The sequence below is a fragment of the Cyanistes caeruleus genome, chromosome 3, assembly GCF_971803275.1.
Source record: "Cyanistes caeruleus chromosome 3, bCyaCae1.hap1.1, whole genome shotgun sequence".
In the NCBI taxonomy this organism is placed as follows: Eukaryota; Metazoa; Chordata; class Aves; order Passeriformes; family Paridae; genus Cyanistes; species Cyanistes caeruleus.
The window spans coordinates 58,826,333-58,840,941 of NC_141703.1; the positions used below are offsets into that span (position 1 = coordinate 58,826,333).

The following is a 14,609-nucleotide window of genomic DNA, read 5'->3' on the forward strand; positions in this document are numbered from 1 at the left end:
AGATGAGAGGGAAGTGTCCAAGCTCCATCAGGTAAGAGCACACACCACCCAAAGTGCAGCTGAGTGCAGAGGAGAGCCCAAGGATTAGCTCCTGGGCTAAGTCCCTTGGATCAAACATTTGCTCCATTGATGCTATTCACTGTGTATGTCCTAGTTTTTTTCTTTCCGTTTTTGATTATCATAACTGAGATTTTTGCTAGCATACTTCAGAAATTAATACAGCAGTCCTATCAGTTAAATTCCGTTTATCTGCCAAGCACGGCATCCCTATGTCACATGATGAGACTGTATGATCACAAAACCTCTTGCTCACAAAGAGCTACCTTCTCCTGTCTGCTCTTCTCTGGCTCAGAGGGAAGAGGTGAGGAGGGGGTGCCAAGACACAGGACTGACGACAGCACTACTTCACTGAGCCAGCATTAATTCCATGGCCCAAACTGGCTACAGCAGCAGGACATCACAAAATCACTGACACTGAGCTTGAGCCTGCTCCTGCTGAAATCTCTGTAGTCACCTACAATTGAGCCAAGCACCCTCAACACCCTCCACAGTCACTGTGGAGAAACAGGCACTTTTAGGACATGAAATATAGAAGTGGGTAATTCCCACAGGCTCTTTTCCAGGTGTACCTTCAGAGCCATTAAGGTGTAGCTGCAGTACTGATATTCCCCATTGATATTCTGGGACTGTGGGCTTTCATCTGACACCCTGGACACCTTGGGCAGGCCTCCAAATCTGTTTTCACTCTCAATAATTTAAATGAATTTTCATAAAGTCAAGTCTGTTTCACCCATGACAGTAATTGGTAAGTGATCTCTCTGTGTCTATCTCGACCCATGAGCTTTTTTCATCTGATTTTCCACCCCTGTTTTGTTGAGGACATAAGAGTGCATGAGAAATGGGGAGAGGGTCTGACTGCTGACCAAGGTCTACCCACCACACACACCAAGGAGACAAGATCCCAGGGATGCTTTCTCTGGTGCTTCAGCCAAAAAATTAGTCAAATTCCCACTGATCTGCTCTTCTGTCCTGTGCTGTTTGAATGCCTTCAAAGATGCTTTATGTATTGAGACATAGTGTGATAGAGACAAACACTACTGAGGTGCCTGATTCTGGTTCCTGCAGTGCGTGCTGTAGGTGCAGGACTCCTCCTAAAAGAGGGTGGCAGCACTCATGCTTGTAAGTGGACATGGCTGTGACCTCTGTGGGGGGGCCTTGATCTTGTGTCCTCAACACATGCAAGACATGTTGGAAATACATCAGAAAATGCTGCCTTGACCAGACCCTGAAAGCAGAGGGACATCAGGTAGGGTTTAGCTGAAAATTCAGACAGATGAGACTTCTGTGGCCAATATGTAGGGTCTACATGAATTACAGGCATCTGCACTCTTGTGACAGACAAGGAGGGATGGTCAGGGGGGGTCTAGGGTGGGGTTGACATCTCACCGTAGGCACCTGCATTCTCTTCAAAATTGCTCTCTAATCTCCCATAACTGTGTTGACTACCTCACCATTGTACACGACAGCAGACTAAGCACCTGCCCAAAACACAGGCACAGACCTTGTGCATATAGAAATTCAGGTGAATGCACTGTCACCTAAGGGGATGGGCACCCTCTCCAGCTCCAGCTTCATTTTTCCCTTACTCCTTTGACAGCACCACCCAGGAAAGTCATCTGCTCATGGACAGATGTACCAAAGTAACAAGATCAGGTAGATTGCTGCACATTTAGCTCATCCAGATGTCAAGCAAATGTTAGGAAGGAGGCAGAGAGAGAAGAGGGCCCCAGGGCCTGGAAAGAAGATAGGATTGTGTTTTTGAGCAGCAGCCAACAAAGTAGATCAGCCAATATGTAACATAAAACCTCTGGAGGTTTCTAATCAATTTCAAGGTTGGTCAAGGAGAAAACATTGCCTTTTGGATAATTTGAAGGCTTAGCATCAGTAGCGGTAATGCCCACTGACTCTCCAACTGTTACCTAAGCCCAAATTTAGCTTGAAGAATGTGGACTAGTAACTGAAGTGTTACTTCCCACCATATACACCAAGGTCTTCAAGTATTCCTTATTTAAATGGATGGTTAGGAGAAACTCCCTAGAGTCAGGTTTCCCCCTCAGCAGTGATACAGATCCCTCTTGCTGGACACAAAAAGCAGATTTCACACTCATGCCCATGATGCCCATGGAAAGGAAGCAGATGGCCGCCAAGTTGAGAAAAGCAATTACTTAGCCTGGGTGTGAGAAGCCAGTGGGTTGATTTAGTTGATAATTATTAATTATTTTTGAGTGGGCATTCGAATCCTCAGGGTCACGGGCATGAGCACTCAGCCTGCGGCAGGCAAACCGCACTTGCCTGTCACCTCCTGCTGCAGTGGATGGCTGGCTGTTGTGCCTAGAGGGTACTTTTTGAGTAAGTAGGACCCACCAGACCCACATCTGAGGTAAGGAAGCAATCCTGTGTGGTGCTATAGTCAAATGCTGCTAAATAATGCATTCTTTATTTATTGTATTTTTGGCAACTTCATCTTTCAGATCTGAAAGCTGTTCCAAGTTGTGTACCTTTGTCTTAACTGGCATCGGATGAACATGCTGAAGACCAGAAGTGGAGACTGCCTCTACCCATTCTCCTAAGTGGATAGCCCAGTGCTGGGTGACAGGAATTACATTTGTACCTGAAGTTGTCTGCTAGGCAGCCCCATCTTTGCAGTCCAGCTCCCAGGACCTTTCACCCCCTTGACTGCTGGCTGCAGCGTTCTGCCAGGGTGATGAGTTCAAGCTCTGTCCGGGTGGCCGCTCTGTAAATGGTCACTGTACCCCAGCCACATGCTCCATCCCCTCAGGATGGGGCAGCTCACTGGAGAACAACCAGCCCAAAAGACCCTGCAGACAAGTTCTCCTTTTTTCCACAGGTTTGTGCTCTGTGTAGAAATAGTCTTTTGTGGTTAAAGCAACATAGCTTCGGGATAGCTTAAATTTGCTCCTGCAAGAAGAGGGGAGTTTCGCGGGATGTCAGCAGAGGTCATGATGATAGAGAGTTCAGAGGGATGGAGAGACACAAAAAGAAGAAAGGGCAACAACTCTCTCCCTTCATGTGGAAAACTCTTCTCCCACTCACAGTGAGAAGACAAAAAAAGCAGGGAGTTTGGGAAGACAGGAGAGAGGGACCCGCATGATGAGGGACTAAGCTGTATAGAGGCTGCAAACACACAAAGGTTTGAGAGGATGATCCCCAGTTAAACAAGCAATTTCATCATGTACAGAGGTTCCTCAGCTTAATTCATCCGCTTTTTCTATGCAAAACATGTCCACTGGTCTTGGAAGAAATTCAAGAACCTTGACTTTCCAGAAGTCCTACAGCAGACACTAAGAGCAGGTTCAGTGGACAACTAGATAGAGAATAGCATGAAGAAGCACCTCTGCAAATCAAGATCTTTTCATTGCTTTTGTCTACAAATTTCCTACCTGAATCTCTGCATGTGGGACAACAGTATACAGTGCTATTTGGGGTGTGACCCCTAAGTGAGAGCATTCCATCCCCAGCTCTCTACTGCAGCTCCTAGAAAATAATTCACTAAGGTCTCCTCCCTCCCTAGAGTTTAATTTCACTTCTGTACCAAAGGCTTTCCTCCTCCCTCCCTCCCTTGGGGGCTAGATCACTTCAGAAACGGGATCTGGCCAGGGCTGGCAGCCTGCTGTGACTTTTGCTTGTTGGAGTAATGTACAATAACAAGAGACCCAAAATACTTCTGAACACACAGCTTGGCAGGATGTTAATTAAAACAGAGTAACACTACCTCTACCCTTTGCAAGGCCGTAGCTGCAAACATTTTATGAACCTCTGGGAGATCAAGGAATATGTTCAAGGCCACACGTCTGCGAGAGAGCTGGGAGTAAATCCAAGTGCATTTTGTTTACATATCAGCATACACCCTGACACATGCAATGAATCCAGGACAAGACCAGATGGATGCACCAGAGACCAGAGGCATGAGAAGGTAGAAAAAATTTCTTCCAGTCAGTTCACTTGAAAGAGAGAGTCTTGCCCCCATCCTCTCTCACCCACACCAGCAGCAAGCCATCACTGTCCAAATTGCCTTTGTAAAAGTCCCCACGGTCCCTCGGTCCTCTGTCAGATGATAACAAAAGAGATTCTGTCTGCCGCTTCCAAATTCATGGCTCCTTTGGGCCCCAGGACGGCGGGGGTACTACTTTGTTTTACCACCCTGGCATGACCTGGGTTTTCTTAGCAGTTATTTATTTTTATTTATTTAACTGCGTAAATTGATTATCCGTGTAACAACTTAAATCAATTATCTGTGGCAAACAACTTCTCTGCAACTTAATTTGCAAAGTTCTTTCCTGACCTAGCAATATCTGATTGCATCATATAAGAGCTTAACTTTGAAATGGCAACACATTTCATTAAAAATAACTAATAGCTGCAGGGTTTAAAGATGTAAATGTTAATTTTCTTAATGAGAAAAAAAAAGGGCATGCAGACTCTACCTGTCTATATTCATTATACTGTGTCCACATGGGATGACTCACATTTGCAGAACTCAGGTTTAATTAACATGCTTATTTTTACAATGATATTTCTCATTATAATAAATTAAATGTTTAAACAGCCAGTGCAAACATTTTGATCCAAGACAAAAATGCTTGCACAGTGCCAGTTTAAGCATTTAATTTATTATAATCCTTTCCATAACAAATGCCTTAGAAGTTGATTTCTTCGCTGTGAAAGGCTATTAGTATTATTTCCTCTGGTAATGTTTAATCCAAGACAATCAGAAGTGTAAGGCGTGAAGGGAACGGGGCTGGAAGGGACGATGCCGGATGCGATAGGGAGGGAACCTGCTCCGGCCGCGGCGGCACGGGAGCCCGCAGCGGGTGCCAGCCCTGCACGGAGCCGGGCCCGGGCACCCGCGCTGCCAGCGCCAGCCCACCCATGAGCCCGTCCGAGCGCATCCATACCCGGAGCGCGTTCGGCACCCGAGGGCGTTTATCCCGCCCACCCCATCCGCCGCCCCGCCGGCGCACCCAGGGCGGGCGGTGTCTCTGAACAGGACCAGCCAGTCAAGGGTTCGCTCTCTCGTAAAGCCCGGCTCCGGCGGGGTCAGGGGTGGGTGCGGTGCCTGAGGCCGGGACGGAGCGGCGGCGCTCCCGGGGCGCTGCCGGCGGGTCCCGCCAGGGGGCGGTGCGGGCCCGGCCCCGCCGCTGGGGCCGTGAGGGGAAGCGCGGGAACGGCGAGGCCGGGAGGCGCCAGCGTCCCCTGCCCGGAAAGCAGAGAGGCAGCGGGACGTGCTACAATCGTAGTGCCTGGTACGACCGAGGAGCTCTCTGGTGACAGAGCTCCTTACTTCCTCGAGGTTCCCAGGCTGGTGCGGGGCAGGAGGCTCAGCCCTGAGCTCGGCCCTCTGCAGCAGGGCTGGGCTGCAGAGGGAGCGCGGGAGCGCCTCTGCTGTGAGGGCGGGCTGGGAGAGCCGGGCGCCCCCAGCCTGGACAAGAGAAAGCTCCGCGGTGACCTTGTAGCACCTTCTCATAGCCCATTATCGCCCTTCTGAAGGGGCTGCGAGAGAGCCGGGGAGCGACTTCTGACAAGGACGTGTAGCGTCAGCACCAGTGAGAATGGCTTTAACCTGAAAGAGGCTGGGTACGCGCTATGTATTAGGAAGAAATGAGGGTGGTGAAGCACTGGAACAGGTTGCCCGTAGAGGTCGTAGATGCCCCATCCCGCGAAGCGGGCCGGGTTGGATGGAGCTCTGAGCAACCTGGTCTAGAGGAAGATATTCCTTCCCATGGCAGTGGAGTTGGAACTGTGATAAAAACAAGGGCATTTTGTTCACTAAGAAAGTAGAATGGAGAATTACTGGTAATGAAATTAAATGTACTATGTGTAACCTTGGTTTTTACTTGTTTAAGGCATGTTAAGACATTGTGGTTTGTGCTTGCTTGTGGTTTATACTTGCTTAAAGCATGTTGCAAGAACATCAGGGAGGCCCGACCAGAGCGAGGCACCTTCACCATATCGGGAGGGGTTTGCGGTCGGAGACCCACCTGGGGGAAACTGCCATCTTTCATCACCACGACTACCAGAAAGCAGAAGAAGACCCCTAGCAGCAAGCGATACATGTGCAGAGTACCAACTAAAAGATGCATAAAAGGAAGAGCGGGAACTGGTTTGGGCGCGGCAGTTGGCGGAGCCCTACGGAACAGAGGCTCCCCTGTCGCCCAGCGCTGGTTTTGCCTATACCTTGCTTCCTTGCTTGCTCTAATGAATAAATTTTCAATTGACCAAACCGATTTGGGTGCATAAATTTATCACAGAACCAGATGGTCTTTAAAGTCCCTTCTGACCCCAAGCATTTTATGATTCTATGATTTCTAAAAAGCTTCTGACCCAGCTCCTGCATGGCCCGGGTCCTGGGAGCCAGCTGGGTCAGGGAACATGTCCTTGTCCCCTTGGTGTAACTTCACCAAAGGCTGTATTATTCCCCAAGCAGATGCCAGCTGTCTGGGCTCTGTCAGCTCTCACTGGGGACTGGGACTGGGACATGAGGCCCTGTGAGAAGCAGAGAAAGCAGACCATGGCAGGGCAGAACAGAGACTCTCCTGGGGCATGGGAAGGAGCAGGGGGGGTGTTGCTCAGCCAGGCTGGGAGCAGTGAGACAGCCTCCATCTGACTTTCCTAGGATTTGTGCTCCCAGGAGACTTTTCCTTCACCTCCTCAGGGGAAGTTTCCACCTCCGAGCTGAAGCAGTGTCTGCAGAAAGAAATGGGCCAGGAGGCAAATTTCTCTTGAAGTAATCCAAGAAGTCTTGTAAGAGCTAAAGCCAAGGCAGGGTGGTGCAATCAGGTGAGAAAAGCCCATGTGTTCAACCTCCCAGCAGCCAGAGAAACACAAGGCAGGGAGCTGCCTGGGCTGGGGATAGGCACGCAACGACCCACTGTGGATCCCCAGTGTAAAGCCACCGGCATCCCCTGTCACCATCCCACCCTTGCACCTGGGAAAGTTCCTAGCCCAGCTTGGGGGCCTGGAACTAGCTTTAAATAACCATGGCTGTACAGGGTATTTCGGTGATGCTAAAAAGTTAGTCTGAAAGACACCCCAGTTTACTTGGTAATTCAAAAGTATATAATTTGAATTCAGAGATAAAACCCTTTAGGGGATCTCATTACTCTGTGAAGAGCATTAGCAAGACACAAGTTGTCAAACACTTTAGCCACCTGACAAGCTACAAACCGGATGATGATCCAGACTGAGCCAAATCAGCAAAGGGGAAGAACAATCTCTCCTGGATTTACCTCCAACGAATGACCAATGGCAAATGACCAGTGATTTTTTTAAAGAAATGGGCATTAGAACATTCATGGACAAATCATCAAATCTCCCCAGACTACTGAATTTAATTTTAGGGGTTACTCATTTTCTGAAAAACGTCCGGCCAGAAGGCGCCCATTTATTTTCCATTGCTTGCTGCCTGACAGATCTCTGGGCTCACAGAATTTCAGCAGATTAATAAGCTGATCCCACTGCTTAACTAATTGGGAAAAGCAAAGAAGTGATTTGAGTAGTAGTGCAATGGTCATTACAAAAATATCCACTGACTTTGGAAAATTGAGGGCACAACATTTTTACCTCAGAGGGCAGATTTATGTAGGCCACAAAGTGCCTTGGGTATTTCTTAGAGTCCTATTTATTCATGTATTATTTCCTCCGAAATTCAGTATATTTTTCCAGAAGGCAAGAAACTGGGGCTTCTATGTACAAGTTTCATCTGCTCAAAATATGAAAAAATATAGATCCCCTTAGCACATTCTGCTACAGTAGAAGCAAAGTGTAAAAGAAAAACTCCAAATATGTAGATTTAAAAATAAAAACACAGAACTCTCCTCCCTAAAAGGGATTTGAAGGGGGAAAAAAAAAATCCCTCAGCTACAGATAGGTCTAGACTTTAATTGTGAAGCTGCCTAAGAAGAATTGTTGGCCTGAGGTCATTTTAATCAGGTTGCATGTCAGCTTGCAAAATCTCCAAATTAGCTTACAGCTTGGGGAGAGAAAGATGTTTTTCTTTCCTGAAGAACGCAAACAGATTGTTGTGACATGTTCTCAGTCATCATGACAGATCAGATCCCTGCTTTGCGCTGCAAGCCGGGAAAGAAGGCAGCCTCTTCTCCGGCTCCTTCAGAGATTTGAGCATCTCCCAGTTTGTCAGAGCTGGGGATGGAGTTTACAGAAATCCTTATGAAAGTGAGGTTTATATGCAAAGACTCTGATAAAAGAGATTGACCTTAATTGGGAAGCAAGTTTCTTTCACATTTTTTAACAACCTCCAGGCCTTCCTAGCAGTCTGATGAAAGGGAAGTTGTGAAAAGAAACAATCTGTATTTATGCAGCAGAAACTATCATATCCTGAGCCACGCAGAGAATGACAAGGAACCGACTCATCCTTTTAAAAAAAGGATTAATTTGCCATTTTCTTCCCGAGGTTGTAAAAAGCAAGGATGTGGGTGGATTTCAAAACAGGCTGAGTACTTTAGTTGGATTTACGGTGAGCTCTGAGCCTGTGTGAGACACTTGCTTTGTGGTGTGGAGTAGGTGACCTGGGGTGATGGCCCTCCCAAGGTGTCCATAGCTTAAGTGTCCGATTCCATCCCTGGGCTGTAGCACATTTGGATACTCTTTTTCATTTTTTTTATTTCTCCATGTTCAGTTTTTCATCAGCATCAGTAGGTGGTTCCAAGGGGATCACAGGGGAAAGAAAAGCAGGAGGACAGGAGCTGAGGCAGTGACTTGGTTTCATCTGGAAAGACTCCCAGAGGGAGAGGCAAGTGACAACTGGCTGGTAGTGGGACATGTCTCATCTGTTTGGTGGCCCCCAAAGGTGTGCATCTGATCCAGCAGCCAGCAGTGTCTCATTCATAGGAGTGAAAGAAATGGGTGTCCCTGAATGGCAAGTCATCCAACTTCTAGCTGCTACCTCCTTCTCTTAACTAGTTCAGGCGCCCTATCTAGGGAAAAGGAATCTGTCCTTGGTAGTGGCCAAGGGCCCAGTACTGCCTGCAGCTGAGAAGAGCTGCAGACAGAAGCCCGAGTCCTGCCTCGAGACCTTGGCACACCACAAACAGGTGCATGCCTGGATAGAGATGGACTTGGGACCACTTTGCCAGGAGAGGATGCCAAGTGCAACAAGCACCCATGCATTTGCCATGAAGGCATCATCCTGAGTAGCTGATAAAGAATCATAGAATCATTTAGGTTGGAAAGACCTTTAAGATCATCAACTCCAGCCCTCAACCCAGCACTGCCAAGTGCACCACTAAACCATTTCCCTAAGTACCACATATACATCTTTAAATACCTTCAGGCCTTCTTCCCACTTCCCTGGGCAGCTTTTTCCATGTTTAGCAACACTTTCTGTGGAAACGTTTTTCCTAATATCCAATCTAAACCTCTCCTGGAGCAGCTTGAAGCCATTACCCCTTTTTCTATTTCTTGTTACTTTGGAAAGGAGATCATCCCCCACCTCACTGCAGCCTCCTTTCAAGGAGTTGTAGAAAGTGGTAAGGTCTCCCCTGAGCCTCCTTTTCTCCAGGCTAAACAACCCCAGGGCCCTCAGACCCTCATAAGCCTTGTGCTCTGGACCCCACCCCAGCTCTGTTGCCCTTCTCTGGACTCACTCCAGCCCCTCAATGTCTTTCTTGTAATGGGGGGGTTCCAGAACCAGACACAGGATCTGAGGTGTGGCCTCACCAGTGCTGAGTACAGGGGGCAATCACTGCCCAGGCCGTGCTGGCCACAGGATTGCCGATACAGGCCAGGATGCCATTGACATTTCTGGCCCCTTGAGCACATCTGGCTCATGTTCAGCTGCTGTTGACCAGCACCCCCAGGTCCTTTTCCACTGGCCAGGTTTCCAGCCACTCTGCCCCCAGCCTGTAGCACTGCCTGGGGTTGTTGTGACCCAAGGGCAGGACCTGGCACTTGGCTTTGCTGTACTTCATACAGACAGCCTTGGCCCATCGATCCAGCCTGTCCAGATCCCTCAGTAGAACATAAGACATAATACTCTCAGGCCTTTAAAACTGGATGGGACAAGATAGTGGGATTGTCTCCATTGGGACAACCCCTGGTGTCAGAAGGGACTGTATTTTCCTGTTCCCCCTCTTTCCTTAGGTGGCTTTGCAAGCCAAGAGAAGTCACAACTGTATGTCTCAGGACAGAAGCTGCCGGTTTATTTCTCCCAACAGCCTCCACATTGACAGCATAAAAATCTTCACCTTCTCTGTTGTAAGAGTTTGGGGAGTTATTTTTTTTGTTTTCTGGCTCCCTGCCATCAGCCCTGGTGGGACCCAGGGCAAGGCAGCAGTGCCACGCAGCCCAGATGTCAGCAAACCATTAATCCCAAGGGACAGACCCCTGGGGTGAGAATCCTGCTGCAACTTCTCCAATTAGACAGCTTACCTCCTGCTTTGCCTCTGCTTTAGCCATTTCAGACCGAACATATTTTATTGTTCAGACTCCTAGTTAAACGGCTGGGAAGCTCTGGATGTAAGCACACATTACTGGTTCAATAATAGAGTCAGGCACGTTGGCTTTACATTGTTTTGCTAATAAAGCTGAAAAATAAAGCTGTTGACTCTTCTTTCATCAGCATCAGCCCCATGAGGCTCTCCCATGTCTCGCCTGGTGATTAGAGCAGAGGACTGGGAACATGGGTCTGGAGTTCAGCCCTTAATGAGCCTCCTGTTCGGTGTGTTTCACTCGGGGCTCTTGACCTCTTTGCACCTCAGCCAACTCAGCTGTAAAACTGGCTGAAGGATGAACCTCGTGGAAACCATCCGTTGTGCCCCAGTTGAGCCTTGAGTCCAGATTCCGTGGGTAAATACAAAATAAAAATCAACAACAATTTGAATCTGCGGTGACCCCGCTCGAATGCCATGAGGACATCAGGCCTTGCCAGTGTAAACAGTGCTCAGTCTCTGGGGTCCCCCATTACAGTGTCAGAGCAAATCTAAGAGCTATCCCTGCAATTTATGCTGCAGTGAAAGAAAGGTGCTGCAGCCTCCAGCACACACAAGGCAACACAACATGGTCCCAGCTCCGGTATCCAGGTACATCAGCACCTGCCACACCGAGCAGTACAGTGAAAACTGGGTGCCACGTGCTGAAGGAAGCAAGGTCCCCCTTACTCTCTAAATCTCTGAGCTACCAGACAGCCAACATCTTATCTACAGAGGCCCCTCATGGAGTAGTTGACATGAACCATGCCAAGGACAGCATTAATACTCTCTCACATTAATAAGCCTTAATACTCTCTCACACCATGTCCAAAATGTTTCCAAACTGTCCCGCAGGCAGGATGGCACCTTTGTCAGCACCCATCACTCAGTGCAACAGAAGGAAGTGAAAGGAGGTGCTGGCACAGCTTGTTTGCTGTGTAACACCTTCCAGGTATGAGAGTGATGCTGACGAGAAGCCTCACCACCTCGCCCTGTCCAGTACACACACACATTTACTCACATAAAACACGGTGATTTCTCTCAAAGTTGAGAGCAATTGAGAGCTTTTCCCTCTGAAGTGGGAAGCTGCGGGTCAGAATTTTAGGTGGCACAGAGGAGCCAGAGCTTCCAAGCTGGCATTTAAGGGTGGGGAGCAATGAAGAAGAGAGAGCCACCATGCCTTGGGATTTCAGCAATGTGGAGGCAATGTGCCGTTTGTCACAGCAGGCTTAGCAAAACTGAGCAAGAAACTGTTTCCAGACAGAGCAAAAGCATCTGGGATCCAGTTAATCCAGTCCTGTGGTAAGGCAATTTGCTCCCAAATGTGCTCTGCACCTTCTCTTACAGTCCTGCACTGTGCAGCCATGCGAAGATAAGACTCCTGACCCAGAAAGCCCTTCCTTGGGCATCAACAAAAATCCCAAGTGTACTTCTCTGTCTATCTTAACATTATCCCACCTTGCACCATATGAGGACATACCCAGCCAAGCACCGGCTTGCAAAAGGCTGAGGTTGAGAACTGTCTTTCAAACATACCAGGTACCTACTCCTTATAACCCTAGATGCCCCACAAAGTACCCTTTAGTGACTGGTGAGTGGTAGGTGTGAAGAAGAGGCTGGAATGAAGCATCCTCTGGAGCTGGAAAGGTGGGTATTTGCACAGTATGATCAGGGATCATGCTGGTGGCTGGGTGTGAGCACAAACTTTCAGTGTACAATGGCAATCTCTGTTCTGGTGTAAGGATCCTTTTGCTGAGGATTTTCCATCCCTTGAGGAAAATATGCTAACAGGTTTTAAATAATTAAACAAATCACATTGCAGGCAAACCCAAGTTGATCTTTAAAATGCATTATCTTCATAAGGCATAGAATTGCTCATAGAAATGTTCAGTCCTTTACTCCCTCCTCAGAGCTCTTCCCACATTAACTAATTCATCACACAAGGGACCACACAGCTGCATCTCCACCACGGAGCAAATGCTGTGCCCGACACCTCCACCTTTAAAACTGTGTTGCCACAGCTGGAGGCCAGGTTTCTTCAGCACCAACAAGCAGAGGCAGTGAGGCAACAAAGCTCTTTTCATCAGGCCAAGTTTGTGCAGAGGACATTACTCCCACAAAGCCACTTGCTGATCCCAGATGGAAGGCATGTTTCCCATGTGGCCACGAGATACTCTGGGGCAGCTGCAGCCACCTCCTTGCAGGAAAGGGGGGTCATGTGTGGTAAGGACCACAAGTTAGGCTTTCCATGGGCATAGGCCAGGAAATTGCTACCTTGAGCATCTCCTCTGGGCCACCGAGGCCATGGACAGTGGAGAGACATTTGGAGGAGAAAGAAGGCAGGAAGCAGAGCAGCTGTAAGGCAGTTCTGTCCACCTAGTATGATGCTACAGAACATATCTATCTGTCTCTCTGTAAGCTAATTGTTCTTATCCCCCAAACCAGCCCCAAAACTGCCTGATGCCAAGTCCTTGCTGTCCCTGACACACTGTGCAAGGACAGGTGAACAGCTTGAGGCAGCAACCAGAAGGTCTGTCAGCCATGAGAAAGCCTGGCTGGTGAGGAGCAGGGACAACCCATGCCCATCCCCAGCCATCCCCAGTGTCCCCCTAGCCAGGTGTGCTGGGCATTGCCTTTGCACTCACAGGACCCTGTGGAGGACAAACCGGTGAACAAAGGGCACTGCCACCCCTTCTCCAATCAGACAGTTTTCCTGTGGTGGTCTTTGTCACCTCCAGCTCTCCCCCATGCCATGCATGGCTCAGAGCAGATGGGCTATAACTTGTGGAGTTTAAATTATTTGACAGATCCCCTTTTGGGATTTGGGAACACCATGGAAATGGCTGCTCGTGGTGCGGTGGAGCACCTGCGCTGAGGAAGCCCTGAGAATGTGCTGGGCATCCTGGAAGCAGCTGCAGCTGTGAGCCCCAGAGCAGCCAGTTCTAGCCAGCAGCTCACAGTTCCTTCTCCAAACTCCTCTGGAATCCAGGGCCACAGGCTGCCATTCCTCCCTCCATCCCCTGCTCTTCCAAGCTGATCAAGGTGAAAAGTCCGCAGCTTTTCTCGTGCTATTTCTCAAGCATTTGTTTCCCTCAGCAGTCCACACTGGACAGACGTAACCCTACTGCCCCAGGCTTACCAAATAATATCTTTGAGACAGGAGATTTGGCCTCAACCAGGACAAAATTGTCATTGCTAGTGCTTCATTTCATAAGGAAAGTGGAGTCATAGCACTGTCTGCTGGACTTTCCAGCAGGAACTCACCCCTTTCCATGTTCCAGCCTAAGCACAGAGATCCTAAGAGGCAATGCAGCTCTCACAGCCTTCAGTGGGGAACAGAGGCCCTGGTACATCATGATGGACATGTTGTAATCTCAGTCATTTCTGAGGGCCAGCAGGCTCAAGAAAAGGGTTTTGAAGACAAAAACCCCACAGCACTAAAATTTCTCATGGTTCTTTCACTCTCCTAGGCTTAGTTTATGAAATGAGATGTGAGGGAGGGATTTTGGAAAAAAAAATATTTTTTTAAGGAAAAAGATCTAATCTGGGGAAGAAATATTGTAGATTGGCCAAAAGAAAAAAAAAAAAACAATCCTGATGTAAGAGGCAAAATAATAGAACAGAGAATAGGTGAAAAAGGATTAAATCTGCTGGAATGAACTCCTGCAAAAGTGTCACAGAGGTGATGAAAGCAAAAAAAAAGTTTAAAGTGTTATCAGAAGGGTGAGTAAAATACACAATTCAGGAGATTGGATTTGTGAAAAACATTCTGGTGCTGCCTGTGGGACAACCTCATTGGAAATATTCCCTAAAGTCAGGTCATGAAATTATTAGGAGAGTAGTGCATAGATCGAAAAAAAAAGAAATATAGTTGATTCATGGGTGCTTTTGGGTGAGGAAAAAAAAAAGAAAGTTAGACTCAGCCTTTGCCACAAAGCAAATAGAGACTTAGCAGATTTCTCATCAAAGTATAAAGAAGCCTCTGGGAAAGAAACAGATTGATGCTACCAAGTTGTTTAAGATAATAACTACCTCCAAAGCACAAAGCTGTGGTTGGAGGTTAAGAAAGACAGTAGCCTATGAGCAATTTGCACAGAACAGCTA

General features: G+C 48.0%; 1 protein-coding gene and 1 long non-coding RNA gene across 3 annotated transcripts in view; one reads left to right on the forward strand and one right to left on the reverse strand.

Moving 5' to 3' along the window:
• The window catches only part of OLFM4 (olfactomedin 4), a 137,516-nt gene that overhangs the window by 117,253 nt on the left and 5,654 nt on the right, over window positions 1-14,609 (reverse strand). The gene's annotated exons all lie outside the window — the stretch shown is intronic.
• Window positions 4,965-6,301, forward strand: LOC147654169 (uncharacterized). Its single transcript, XR_015284574.1, has 2 exons — window positions 4,965-5,324; window positions 5,978-6,301. It is a non-coding gene; the product is annotated as an uncharacterized LOC147654169 (long non-coding RNA).